We start from the raw sequence: 13284 nt of genomic DNA, 5'->3' as shown, positions 1-13284 counted from the left end.
GGAAGCCCTCCAGGCCAGAAGCAGAAGCTTTCAGCTCAGATCACTGTTGACTAGAGATCCAATCCTGGGCTTGCAAGTCCAAGGTAGGTCTTAGCCAGGCAAGCAAGAAGTGACCTTTTATAAAACCTTCATCTCCTGCCTCCTGCCTCATACTCAACTCTCTGTCTCCTAATAGTAATGGTTATAGAAAGTGAATTTTTGACCAAACATGCCTGGCTCCTTTTCCTGCTCAATTGGCTTATTCTATCATTGGAATCAGCTAGGTAGAGTAGTATAGAGAGCACCAGTTTTGGAGATAGGACAACCCGAGTTCAAAATTGGCCTTAGACACTAGCTAAAAGTGACCCTGGATAAGTCACTTCACCCTGTTTGCCTCAATTTCCTCATCTGTCAAATGAACTAGAGAAGGGAATGGCAAACCATTCTAGCATCTTTGCCAAGAACTCCCCAAATGTGGTCAGGAAGAGTCAGACACTGAACAACAACATCAGTTGGCTAGGCTAATGCCTTTTTCATTCCCTAAAAATATGACTTTTTCTATCTATGTGCCTTACTCTAATTTTATTCAACAATGCTTTAGAAACTGGCCTGCATAATCTTCCCAATCTTCCACCAGATCCGGGTCATCTTGTTCAACAGGAGAGACTATCTCTGTCATTTGTGGAAAGGGAGCCATATCACCTATTGATGGGCTGTGTCATACTGTCTGTAACTGTGCTGGATTATTCCTCTATTGACTACCAACTACCTAGGAAATGGGTCTCACATGTGGTATGTGGATTCAAACAATGCTTATTAACTATCAATTAGTCATAATTGCCAACTTTTATGTGACCCTTAAATGTTTGGGAAGAGGAGAAGTCACTGGAAACCTTGGTGAGAAGGATTTCAGCTAGGCCACATGGGAAAGTGCTAGGAAAGGAGAGGAGGTCCAGCCAATGATGGCAGAAGGAGAAGCCCTGCCCATGCCTGTGGCTCTCTGAAAGCTCTGCCTTCCTCACCAGATTAACCTCTCCTCTGCCCCCAAACATCTGCACTCTTTGAACATTTCTTCTACCCAACCTGGCTTCATTCTTTGACTTCATTTTTCATCCCAAACCTTTCCCTTTCCTCTTTAATTCAGCTGACAGGCAATAAGAACAGATCAGTTCTCTTCCTGTACCCAGCTGATGTTTGTCCTACTATGCCCTGATGCCCCAAATCTTAGCTCAATAACTCCTCCAACCAAGGGACTTCTCTCTGTCCATCATTCTTCTTTGGAAGGGACACCAAGGATGTCTGACTTGTGCATCTGGTATTGGTACCTTCCTCAGCTCTGGGTGAGAAACAAGGAAGCACTTCATCAATGATTCCCATTCAAGGAAGGGAGAGAACCAAACTCCATCCCACATCCCCACTCTTCATCCCTATGAAGATAAGTTGAGTAAAACGGTGAAAATGGCCACGGGTCAACTGAAAGGAGCAAACTGATTTCTGTCTTAGGTGGTGATGTTTGCCAAGAATGATTGCAAATGGGATTGCATCCAAACTGGTCAACACAGAAGAGCGGGAAGCTGGCCTGAGACTGGCAAAATAAAAAGGACAAGATCCTCCAATGATTTGAAGAAAGGATTGAAAGTGCAATGGAGAACAGCTGTGTCATGCTGTGGCTAGAACATGCTCAGCACAGGGTTTGGGCTATTCAGAACTGTTATCAACCTATGTTAAAGTAAGAGATAGAGATCTTCTGGACCAGCCTCTCCCCCTCCTATGGATATACTCAGAGCTCCTGGCTTCCAGAACACCATCGTTTCCCATCCTCTGTGATGTATAATGCTCCTTATGTTCTTGTGTACAAGCCTGTGAAAAGCCTCAGAGATCCACTGGCCAAATGCTGAGGGACAAATATGAGAGTTCCTTCCTTGGACTCAAAGATGGAGGTCCATTTCCCCACTTTGATCAGTTGTTTTTACTTCTTCCTTCTGGAATTAATTAAGAATCATCCTGCCTTATTCTATCTTCATTATTCCCTCAAATGATATAATAAGATGTTCCCTCAAGCAGAGGGATTCTTGTGTGCAGTCTTAGATCCAGCAGTTTGGAGACCAGCAGAATTGATTAAGCTTAGCATTGGAGATTGGATTAGACAGAAGTCTTACTACCTTATCAACAAAATGTAAAATAAATAATTTTGACTACATCAAATTAAAAAGCTTTTGTACAAACAAAACCAATGTAACTAAAATCAGAAGGGAAACAACAAATTGGGAAAAAATCTTCATAGAAACCTCTGACAAAGGTTTAATTACTCAAATTTATAAAGAGCTAAATCAATTGTACAAAAAATCAAGCCATTCTCCAATTGATAAATGGGCAAGGGACATGAATAGGCAGTTCTCAGATAAAGAAATCAAAACTATTAATAAGCACATGAAAAAGTGTTCTAAATCTCTTATAGTCAGAGAGATGCAAATCAAAACAACTCTGAGGTATCACCTCACACCCAGCAGATTGGCTAACTTGACAGCAAAGGAAAGTAATGAATGCTGGAGGGGATGTGGCAAAGTAGGGACATTAATTCATTGCTGGTGGAGTTGTGAACTCATCTGTCTCTTTTTATTCAGTGCCAGATGGTATGGGTGATTGCTGCTTCATACTCTAGTTTGAGATATAGAAGTATTATTTCCTCATAATCCCTCATTTCACCTCTTTGGGGGCATATAGGTACACAACGGATAGAGTGCTATGCCTGAAGTAGAGAAGACCCAAGATCAATTCTGTTCTCAGACATTTACTATCAGTGTGATCCTCAGCAAGTTGCTTTACCTCTGTCTGCCTCAGTTTCTTCCTCTATAAAATGGGGATAACCATAGCAGTAACTTCTTAGGGTTGTTCTAAGAATCAAATGAGAACATGATTGTAAAGCTCTTACCACTGGGCATAGCATATGGTAAATGCTATATAAATGTTAGCAATTATTGTTGTTATGGGAATTTTTCATATCCCATTATTCCTCTTGCAACTTTGGGTTAATACTAGTCTCACCTGACCAAAATCTGTCCCATACAATGGGCAAATTACCCGAGAGCCTTCAGCATTCCTTAGAGAAGAAGTCAGAGGAAGAATCTCAGTTGTTCCTGACTCCTTGACTATAAGTAAGTCCTCCTCAATCTGTTTATTTGAGAACCCTCTAAATGCAGTATAATCTGTAGCCTGACTGATTTTCCTATAGAGTTTGCTTAAGGAAGTTTATTTCCTTGGAAGATGGATGAGAATATGACTCTGTTTAACTAAATTAATCCACCTTTGATGAGACTGAAGGAAGAATGGGATTATGGACCGATCTTCTCCTGGACTTTCATGGTCTAAGAGGAACATATAAGACTGCAATATGGACATGAATGATTTCTGTCTCTCCAATGTAATTTCACCAAGAAAAAGCCTGGTCAGAATTCTTGTGATGGTGCCTCTTGTCTGCTGGAGCAGATTCATAAGACCTGGGTTTTCTCCTTTTAGAATTTCTGCAGTGTGCCCAATGACACGTGGCAGGAGTTGCTCTCTAGCTCCTAGCCCAATCCTCAACATGATCCACTCTCCTAAGTCTTCCAAAGGATAGCAGGGGGAGAGAAAGCACTTGGAACATTTTAAGGGCTTAGGATTCTGGGGAGGCAATGCTAAATGTCACTCATGTGATATTGACCTCCATCTTGCCCACATGATAGGAGGTGGTAATAGTGTAACATTAAAGCCTAAAATAATTAATAAAAGCTTTTACCTAAAAGAGCTCTCCATGACCTCAGGGACACACTGCAGTTTGGATGCTAAGCTCTCCTTCCCAAGGAGCAGGAACTTCCATGGCTACTTGAATCAGATTTTCAGTAGGAAATCAGGAAAAACTGCCAGATAATTTCTTCTAGGTCTTAGCCCTGCCCAGGAGGAAGTGCAGAAATGTGCAGGAACAACAGAGAAAGGAGAATTTATGGCACTGTGAAACTGATAGGATTATCAAATTTACTGGCATATAATTTGGTAAAAATAGCTCCTAATGATCGCTTTACTTTCGTCTTCATTGGTGGTGAGTTCATCCTTTTCATTTTTTGATAAGGGTAATCTGATTTTCTTTTTAAAATTAAATTTACCCAGGGTTTATCTATTTTATTGGGGGGGGGGGTCTCATAAAACCAGCCTTTTAGCATTATTTATTCATTCAATGATTTTCTTTCCATTTTATTGATATCCCTTTTGATTTTCAAGATTTCCAATATTGTTTTTTTTAATCTTACTTTCCATCTTTGAATTAATACTGTGTATTGTTTCCATGGTGAAGACTCATAAGGCCTAGACAATGTGGGTTAAGTAACTTGCCCAGAGTCACATAGCTAGGAAGTGTCTGAGGACAGACTTGAATCTAGAACTTCCTGTCTCTAGGTGTGGCTCTCAATCCATTGAGTCACCAAGATGCCCTACCAATTTGCTTTTTAAATCAGGGTTTTTAATTTGTTCTTCTAACTTTTTAAGTTGCATGTTTAATTCATTGATCCATTGGTCATTCTATTCTCTAATGTAAGCATTTAGAGATAGAAATTTCCTCCTAAGTACTGTATTGGCTATATCCCAAAATTTTTGGTATGTTTCATTATTGCTATTTTCTTCAGTGAAATTACTGATTATTTCTATGATTTGCATGTTGACTCCCTTTTTCTTGGGAATGAGATAATTTCATTTCCAATTATTTCAAAATTTGCCTTTCCATAGCCCTTCATTGGATGTAATTTCATTTGCATTATGATCTGAAAAAGATGCATTTAATATTTCTGATTTTTTACATTTGTTTGTGAGGTTTTTGATGCCCTGATACATGGTCAGTTTTTGTGTAGGTGCTATGTAGTATTAAGAAAAAGGTATATTGTTTTCTATTCCCATTCAGTTTTCTCCAAAGGTTTGTCATATCTAATTTTTATAAAATTCTATTCACCTTTTTAAGCTCTTTCTTATTTATCTCTTGGTTAGATTTATCTAATTCTGAGAGGGGGAAGTTGAGATCCCTATGTAGTATAGTTTTATTGTCTATGTCTTCCTATAAATCATTTAATAACTTTAACAATTTTGATGCTATATAATTTGGTACATATATGTTTAGTATTCATATTCCTTCATTGTCTATGGTATCTTTTAGCAAAATATAATATCTTTTAATTAGATTATTTTTGCCTTAGTTTTGTCATAACAAAAAGAACTGGTATCAATATTTGTACACCTATGTCTCTTTTCTTTCCTTTCTTTAAGGGAAAGATTAGTGGTATCACTGAGTCAAAGAGAATTCTCAATTTGTCACTGGGGTGGGGTACTTAATAGCTTCAACAGTAAATTCATTAATGTATCTGTTTTCTCAGAGCCCTTCCAATGCTTATTTTCTTTACCATCTTTCTCAATTGCATGGCGATGGGGAGTGAGGTAGAGCTCGAGAGCACACTTAATTTGCATTGATCTAGTTATCAATTTAGAGAATTTTTTTGTGCTTGGGTTTAATTTTCAAATTATATTTACATATTTTTCTCACCCACTGCTCTGTTCTCTTCTAGGGTAAGAAGAGAAATAATATGACTCTCATAACAAATACACAATTGAGAAAAACAAATATCCCACAATATTTGTGACTGTTATTTTTTTATCACCTTTACCAATCTGAAAATCTTTCTAATTATTAGTGTCATGTATTTTTTTACATATATTGGTTGGTTGATAATTTGCATTTCTTCCTTTGAGAGCTGTTTGCTCATAGCTTTTGACCATGTCTACTGTATCCATTCTTTATATAACTGTATGTCTTCAGTATCCCTTAATTAAATTAATACACATACCTTGAACATGAGGGAAACGTGTAGCAAAATCTTTTCTCCAGTCAATTTAAATTTTAGATACATGGTGCTCTCTGTGTGTGTGTGTGTGTGTGTGTATGTGTGTGTGTGTGTATGTGTGTCTGTGTGTGATGAAAATTGCCCATTTTTCTTTTCTGGGATCCTCTCTGTCCCTTGCTTAGAGATAAACTCTTCCACTATCTGACAATTTATCTTCTTCATGGTTCCTCTAATTACTTTGAGGTGGGCTTTTATTTCTTTTTATTAAACCTTTACCTTCCATCTTAGAATCAATACTGTATATTGGTTCTAGGGCAGAAGAGCTCTATGGGCTAGGCAGTGGGGGTTAAGTGACTTGCCCAGGGTCACACAACTAGGAAGTATCTGAGCTAGATTTGAATCCAGGACCTATTGACCTTTTATTTCTAAATCGCATATTCATTATGAGCTAATCTTGGTCTAGAGTGTGAGATCTATTTTCTGCTTTCTAGTGTTTCCACCATGTGGTGGTGGTTGGTAAGTACTGGTCCTATAAGGAGGATTTTGCATTGGTTGAACCCAAGGTTACTATACTCATTTGTTTTGCAGTGTATCACTTTAGTTTCTCAGGATCTTTATTTCTAAGTAGAACAAGATAGTTTGGATGGAGACTGTGTAATAGGGGATTATTTGAGTGAGAAATGATAATTCAATATCAGATCTGCCAATCTCCTCCCTTCACCTTCCCTGGTTACCTCCCTCCTTATCTCTCCTCCCTTCCTCCCTCCCCTTCCAGTTGATTCTTCTGTTGGTCTCTCTAAAATCAACTCAGGGTGAGTATTATGGTGTCTCTAATGAATCACTCTTTTCTCTTCTCAAAGATTAAGTAAGGGATTTATTTGGGAGAAAGGGAAGAAGATGGAGGGAAAGAGGGTTTCGGGTTTCCCTAATACTAGAGTAATGTTGTAGGTTGGAGGATGGTGGAATATAGTTTAGATTTGGGAAAATTGGTTAACAGGTCTTGAAATCCAGTCACTGTAGTACAGCAGAGAGAAATCAGAGAGCAGGACTTTTGTCCTTCTTCCTTTCTGTCTCCAGGCAGAGACCCAGTTTTTTTCAGTTTGTCTCCTCCTTCTCAACAGTCTTTCCTGGTCACCACTCCAATTGTTCTCCTTGAGTGGCAGCTCAGCATTCCCAGCTTCTCCATCTCTGCTGCAGACTTTTCCCATTTTCTCTCTTCCACAACATTACAACTATTTTCTGGTAGAGTTTTTTATTGGGTCCTGCTGGGTTATAAGTGAATTTTGTTTCAGATCCTTTGGAAAATCATGAAACCATATTTGTTAATAAGTGGAATACAGAGAAGCAGCACTTTTGAATCTACCCTTCACTGTGTCCGTTGAGATTATCATTATTCTTATGGCAGAGTTTTATCATGAAGAGAATAGTACTATTTTTGACCTTAAGCCATAAATGATGTAGATTTTACATTTGAGGAAAAGTTTTGGGGACTTTTAATCTGTAGGGGTTCTAACTGTTTAGATAGAAAACTGGCCCTCCATGATGGGTATGTGTGATGAACAGCTGTGAATGACTTGGCTAGCCTCAGCAATGCATGATCCAAGACAATCCCAAGGCACTCATGATAAAAAAAATGCCATCTACTTCCAGAGAAAGGACTGATGGTGTGTGAATACAGACCAAAATGGACTTTTTAAACCTTCTTTCTTAATTTTTTAAATTTGAATTTCCTTCCATAAAAGTATTATTATGGAAACGTGTTTTACGTTATTGCATATGTAGAATCTGTATCATATTCTCAGTATCTTGGCAAGGGGGAAGAGAGGGAGAGAATTCAAGACAATGTTTTTTTAAAGCATGTGTTAAAATTGTCTTTATATGTAACTGGCAAAAATATTAGCAAAAAGAAAAAAGTCAACTGTTCACTTTTGCCTTGATTTCCTTTTTTTATATGAATGGGGTGATAATAGCATCCCATCTCAAACTTGTATAGAGTATCAGTATCAACAAATAAAGCACCCATACAGGACCTATTTGTCCAAGCATTGAGCTAAACCCTGGAGATTTAAAAAATAAAAAGAAAGTAAGTGTCTTCCCTCAAGGAGGGAATTCAATAGGGAATTTTTCAAGTATGAAATTTCCCAATGGTGAAATTTCCAACATTTATAAGTCTAAGAAATTTTAAGGTTCACAGCTGGTACTCTTCCTCACCTTGTGACTTCATCCCAGGATTGTGACCTGGTTCTACATGTATGGGCAATACAAAAAGAGTCTTGTACCTAGAGCTAGCAAAAGGATCCCTGGAATATCCTTTTGAGTATTTGTCTGACACCCCTTACCATCTGTGTGTGATCAAGAGAAATGGGCAAAAAACAGAGGAAAACCAGAGATTCAAAGATGAACTCAGAATGAACAGATGGAACTTTCCAGATCCAGTGGGGGAAGGGAGAATTCCAAGGAAGGTTTCAAAAAGCATAAAGTTAGCCAGAACTGTTTCTGGGCTTCACTTCTTTCTGGTCAACTGTGAATCTTAAAAGTTCTCAGACCCTACTTCATAAGGTTGGGTTAAGACCATTCCCTATTTTAAACAATGAAGGAACTTAGATCAGGAATGTGAGACCTCTACTTAGATCAGGAATGTGAAGACCTCTACTCTACCCCTACTTAAGCCTGCTTTAGGGGAAGAAACTTTTTGCTGAACAATGAAAGATACTTAAACCCGTACTTATAGTAAGACAAAAGTTCTTAGGCTGTACCTATTTTTAGATCTAATACAAAAGGGTGCTAAGTACCTATAAAGGTCAGGCAACTTGTGAATTTACAAGGAGCAAAGAGGTGAGAAACTTACTCAGAGGTTTTCTGGTGTGAACTTAATAAAAAATTTAAGCCTTCTTAGGTGTGAACTAAGAATGGTCTGTCCTTTGAAAAACGTCTACTGTGATTGGTAGATGTGAGAACTTAGGGGAGGTGACAGAGGAGAAAATTCCCTTTATAAGGAGAGGAAAAGCTGAGTCTCAGACAGTCAGAAGAATCTCTCTCTGGAGATGGCTGGCTGGCTGAACTGGTGTCTATATTCTTGCTTGGGACAGATCTTGTGGTGAGTGATTAAGGACTGACTGATCTCTCTCTTAAGACTCAGGTCTAGGCCATGTTGGCTAAGGCTCTTCATACTTATTACTCTCGTATTCTCTCTCACTTTCATTAATTCCTTAATTTGTATTAATTAATTAAAATCTCTATAAAACCCAGCTGACTTGGGTATATTTTAATAATTGGGAATTTTTCCCTGGCGACCACCTTATATTTGATTTAAAACAAGACACTGTCTTGAAACCATATTTTCTGCGGTCACAATTTAAGGCAACCACTCTATTATTTGCCACAATTTAAGTCTTCCATTATTTTAATCACTATACAACCCCTCTGAAAGGAGGAAGACAGAAGAATTCCTTTGCTTTTACTCCTCTACCTGGCTGAGCTGAAGAGAGTCCTGCCCATTGAAGACCCCTGTTGAATTATACATTTTTTCCCTCAATGAAAGTCAAACCTATTTTCTTGAAGAGACTTTTGAACTAAAGCCTTCAATAAGTGATAGTAACAGAGTTAGGGAAATTCCTCCATTTCTCTCTCCCTTTCTCCTTATTTCCTTTCCCCCAAGAAATAAATTAGACCTTTAATTATATAAACTGTCCTCAGAACTTTGTACTAGGAGGGAGAAATTTGAAAGACAAAGAAGAAGGTTTGGAAGGGGAAGACTCACCATCTGTTAGGTCAGACTCCATTAGGGCTGTCCAGCAGAGAGAAACAAAAGGTAGTTGCTATCTTGAATTCAGCCCCTTACATCAACTGTTTCCTGTGTCAGCCTTTTCCTAGTCCCTCTCTCTGTCTTTCCAACTATTACACGTGGCTGAGAGTTCCAGAAGCGTTGGCTGCTTCTTTAGTTGTACCCAGGGTCTTTTGCCTTGGTGGGGCCTGCCCTGGTGTACTGTGCTCCATTTCCATCCTGGTGCATTAGATCCCTTGTGTTGGACTTCTAAGTTGCTTTGGGATGAAAAATGACTTCACTTTGTCTTTTTGTGGGTTATGCTGCTCCAGATCTTGTTTTGAAGTGTTATATCATTGCTTTTTAGAAGATAATTTGATAGAAATTGGGTCCCTGTACCTTCTCTGCCATCTTACCCAAATCATGTAATCCTACTAGAAATGAAAGAAAATGGAATGGAAGAACAACAAAGACCAAGTGCAATGACCAAAAATAATGTGCTCTATATAGAGCAGGTTGGAAAAAATGTATGACCCCTGCCAAATATCAGAGTACTGACCCCTCTTGGGGCCATAGTCTGCCTCTTAACTTAATCTCTTAACTTGATCTCCAAAATTCTAGCATGCTAGGGGTTTCTTTACATAATTCATTCCTCAAAAATAAGCTGCCAAACACTTTCTTTTTGTTATATTTCATTTTCCCAATTATATGCAACAACAATTTTCAACATATGCTTCCCAATTATTAGATCCAATTTGTCTCCTTCCCTTCCTTCACTAACCCCCAGATGTCAAGCACTTTGATCTGGGCTATACATGTATTTTCATGCAAAACATATCTCCATATTGGTCATTTGTCAGACGAGAATACTCATGTAAGATCAAAATTCAAAATTTAAAACACAAATAGACTAAAGTGAAAAATAGTATGCTTTGATCTATATTCCAATTACAATAGTCCTTTCTCTGCAGGTGGATAGCATTCTTTGTCACAAGTCCTTCATAATTGCTTGGATCATTGTATTTCTGAGAAATGTTAAGTCTTTCACAGATGATCATCTTATAACAGTGCAAGCCCTGTGCCGTGTTCTTCTGGCTCTGCTCATCTCACTTCCCTTAAGTTCATGCAGGTCCTTCCAGCCTTCTCTGGAATGATGCTGCTCATCATTTCTCAAGGCACAATAACATTCCACCAACATCATATACCACATTTTTTTTGGCCATTCCTTATCTGATTTCCCCCAATTCTCCAACTCTCTGTCACCACTAAAAGACCTGCTACAAATATTTTTGTACAAGTTGGTCCTTTCCCCATTGATCTCTTGGGGATATTGTACTAGCAGGGGATCAGGAACTAAAGTTTTACAGGTAGCTAAGAGGGAGGAAACAGATAAAGAGGAACACTACTTCCCTCCCAGACAGAGCTGTCTAGAGAAATGGAGTTGGATTTGACTAGAGCTGAAGGGTAAGAGAAAATCCCCTTCAATCTCTTATTCTTTAGTTGATAGTATTTATGATCCCCTTTAGTACATTGAAGATATCTGATTTCTCAATTAGTTAAAATATCTATTTATTAGATAAAGGGTTTTGTATAATAGGTTAGGAAAGGGAACAGGAAGTCCCTGAACTATCTTCCTCCTATAGTTTCTTCAGGGGTTTGAAGTTCAAGTCTAGGGACTAAGTCCCAGACGATCTTAGTATCTTCATAGGTTCAAGATGATTGTATTTCTTGGCACAGAGATATAGCTTTGAAGGAGTCTTCTGAATGATAGGCTATTGCCTTCCCCAAAAGGAAAAAAAGTCTCTATCCAATCACTATGAGACACATGGTTAGTCTCAAACTCTTCTGTTGAAATGAGGGATTGGTAGCTAGATATGGTCAGTGGAAATTGCTGCTTCCTCTTCTCAGTTCAAAAGGGAAGAAGCTAAATCCTCAATTGCTCCTCTCCTTTTCTTAGCTGGAGGTTCCATTCCTATCCCCCATTGGCAGCCAGAATTCTATCTCCTTTTTCCATGAGATAACAATGCCATCCAGTTCTTGTATTTCCTTCAGCATTTCTCTCTTCTACACTATGGACCCTGCAAAGCACTACGGGATCAAAGAATATACACATTTTAAATTCATCCTGGGGAGAAGATATAAAGATAATGAATGTGGAAATGCTTTCTACTAGAGATCACTCCTAATTGGCCACCAGAGCATCCACTCTGGAGAAAAATCTTAGGAATGTAAGGCTTTCACAGAGAGGATCTGTCTTGCTGCCCCAAAGAGAATCCATATTGGAGAGAAACCTCATGAATGTAAAAAATGTGAGAGGATTCATTTTGAATGAATAGGATTGTTTCTATTTCTTAGTTCTGAAGTAAGGCTCAGATTAGTCCCTTCTCCTCTTACTCATTGCTTTATTCCAATTCAGGGACTGCCCTACCCTGGTGGCTATTCCACTGTAGGCAAATGGAAGAGAAAGATTACTGAGTTCTGTTTCTCTCTGTAGATTAGATTTAGCTTAGGTCAGGTGCAAATGTCAGCAGCAAAACTGAGTCTTGCAATCTGCCATGAAGATATATGGGAGAAGATCACTTCTGTTTGGGATGGAGAAGGTCATTTTTGAAACTGGGGCATGGGACCAAACATGGGATTGTCAACCATCTGGAGGTTTGGGGAAGGTTTGAGAACTTTGGTGGACTAGCTTCCCATGGGGTATCTCCGGATTGTCAGGAAGAAGACCTGGGAGTAAAGACAGAGAATCCTCGGTAACTGTAGAGGCAAAGAGTCATCTGGAGAGTGACCCTGTGTTTCAGGGTACTGTGAACCTGAGTTTACATAAGAGATCTCTCCACAAGAGATTCATGGGGGATTCAGAGGCCCTATGGACACAAGGCAAGGAGAAAACTTACACACATTTGGAGGCTTTCTTGACACCACAGTCACTTAAAAAAAATCCAACAAACACTGGAGATATATTCAGTATCAGGCTTGCTCATTAAAACAGATCTGGAAACCCCAGGGTCCAATAAAAAGTCATAGTAAGTTTCCCCACCCTTAAGGGTTCCATGAAGCTCTTTACTAGAGGCAGGAGAACAGAGTGGGGAATAAGTGGGAGTATATCATCAGGGTTTGGAAAAGAAAAATCACTACATTCATATTCCAAAGCCCCTTCCTCTCCCTCTCACTATCATCAATTATGATTCCTCTGGCACCATCCTCTGCAATGACTAAATTCCCGTGAGGAGCAGTGGTACGGTCATTATTGGAAGAAGCGCCAGATCTATTAGAAATTCTATTATTATTCCAGTTTCTGTTTCTAAACTCCTAATTCTTCCTCTTACAACTTATTGCTAAATGACCTGACCTTCAACAGAAAAAAGAAGTACTGACCATCTTGGTTTGGGATGTGGTCAGTTGCCCGATTTGTGTCAGAATCTTAGGGGTTTCTCATTAGGGAGCTACAAGTTCCTCAACCACAGGTGTGAAAAGAGGAGCCAGGAGAGAGGTTCCCTTTCCCTGCCTTTCTTAATTTTTTCCAATTTCTCCATTTCAACTTCTTCCTTTTCCTATCTCTCATTCCCTTTAAAAACATATACAATCATACACTGCAACTGCCCTATATTCATGAGACCAGTCTGGACATTGTTTGTAATAGTCTCTTATTACAGGGAGGAGTGAGACACAAAATGATGGCAT

The sequence above is a fragment of the Monodelphis domestica genome, chromosome 4 (assembly GCF_027887165.1).
Source record: "Monodelphis domestica isolate mMonDom1 chromosome 4, mMonDom1.pri, whole genome shotgun sequence".
Classification (NCBI taxonomy): Eukaryota; Metazoa; Chordata; class Mammalia; order Didelphimorphia; family Didelphidae; genus Monodelphis; species Monodelphis domestica.
The sequence above is the reverse complement of the archived record's forward strand: the minus strand, read 5'-3'. Positions refer to the sequence as shown.